At 43.9% G+C, this 1,701-nt stretch overlaps 1 non-coding gene across 1 annotated transcript; it reads right to left on the bottom strand.

Annotated features, from left to right (window-relative positions):
- Positions 1-946: 946 nt before the first annotated feature.
- Positions 947-1,053, bottom strand: LOC120267959. Its single transcript, XR_005538640.1, has one exon. It is a non-coding gene; the product is annotated as a small nucleolar RNA R71 (small nucleolar RNA).
- Between the last annotated feature and the right edge of the window lie 648 nt (positions 1,054-1,701).

Genomic DNA, 1,701 nt, shown 5'->3' on the forward strand with positions numbered 1-1,701 from the left:
GCATAATAGAGGGTTCTTGCACTTGAAACAATTATCCTAGGCGGAGCATTATCCGAGTACCCCATCTTTATCGATTGCCTTACCCCATTTCTTTACTTTTGCTCTCTTACTTGTTGCTTTTATTGTTGAGAATTGAATCATTGTCACACTCATCATCATTGATCTTTCACATAGCTAAGAATCGAATTAAGTATTTTTATTCCCTACTCCCTGTGGATTCGATACCCGCTCACCCGCGATTATTACTTTGACAAACCCGTGCACTTGCGGGATATAAGTTTTTGGCGCCGTTGCCGGGGAATAGGCGTTTAGAGATACTTTGCACTTTCTTTTCTTAGCTATTTACCTTTCATTCTATTTCATATCTTCTTATTCTATCATTGTTTTGATTTCTTTTTCTTTCGTTTTGGGTGCAGCTCCAGGTTATAACCCGAGGGAATCCCTCAATATTGATTGAAGGAGATCCCGAGCTTGAACGTACACTTAAAAGAAAAGGGAAAGAGCCTGTGCAAGAACAGTCTAATTCAACTGATTTGGAAGTAGAAGAATCTGAAAACATGGCAAAACAGAATGAGCAACAGTGAACATTATCTAATTATGCCAGACCTTCAGTGTTGGGGACACAATCAAGCATTGTGCGTCCCCCGTTTACAGCTCAGAACTTCGAGTTGAAGTCGGAATTCATCCACATGTTGCAGCAGTCCATACAATTCAATGGCTTGGCCGATGAGGATCCAAACAGTCACATAGAGAGCTTTCTCAAGGTGTGTGATATGCTGAAGATAAATGGGGTGACGGATGATGCCATCAAATTGAGAGCCTTTCCATTTTCCCTAAGGGGATAGCAAAGTAGTGGCTACACTCGTTACCCAGAGCGTCAATTACCACGTGGGAGGAGATGGTGGAAGCTTTTCTAACCCGTTATTTCCCTCCCAGAAAATCAGCAAAGCTTAGGAACGAGATCTCATCCTTTGTTCAGTTGGAATTGGAGCCTCTATTCTAGACATGGGAAAGGTTCAAGGAGCTCCTGAGGAAGTGCCCGCAACACGGATTTCGGGAGTGGATGATTATTCAAACCTTTTACAATGGTTTGAACCCGAGTACAAGGCAACTCTTGGATGCGGCAGCAGGAGGTACCTTAGGTAGCAAGACCACCGATGGGGCCTATAAGCTGATTGAAGAAATAGGGTTAAACAGCTACCAATGGAATGCTAGGGAGAAGAAAAAGGTGGCCGGTCTCCATGAGATAGATGTGGTAACTTCATTAGCGTCCCAAGTGGAAAATTTGAGTAAGAAGTTAGATCTTCTAACTTCAAATAGAGTGGCGGTCGTGACTAATTGCGCCGGGTGTGGTGAAGGACAAGCTCCCTCCGATTGCCCGATCTCTATTGGTGATGTTTCTTCGGTGGAGAATGTTGATTTTGTAGGTAATGGCATGAGACCTCAAGGAAACCCATATAGCAATACCTACAATCCGGGTTGGAAGAATCATCCCAATTTCTCATGGAGTAATCAAGGTCCACAAAAGGCCATGGGGCCACCGGGTTTCCAACAACAACAACAAGTCCCTCAGGTGGAAAACATAGTCTCAGGTTTGGAAACCTGAATGACTGACCTAGAGAAGCACTTGGCTAGATTTGTGCAATCTGCAAATACTAGGTTTGAATCAGTCGAGGCTACACTTCGCAACCACACCGTCTC

Source organism: Dioscorea cayenensis, chromosome 1, assembly GCF_009730915.1.
Source record: "Dioscorea cayenensis subsp. rotundata cultivar TDr96_F1 chromosome 1, TDr96_F1_v2_PseudoChromosome.rev07_lg8_w22 25.fasta, whole genome shotgun sequence".
NCBI lineage: Eukaryota > Viridiplantae > Streptophyta > Magnoliopsida > Dioscoreales > Dioscoreaceae > Dioscorea > Dioscorea cayenensis.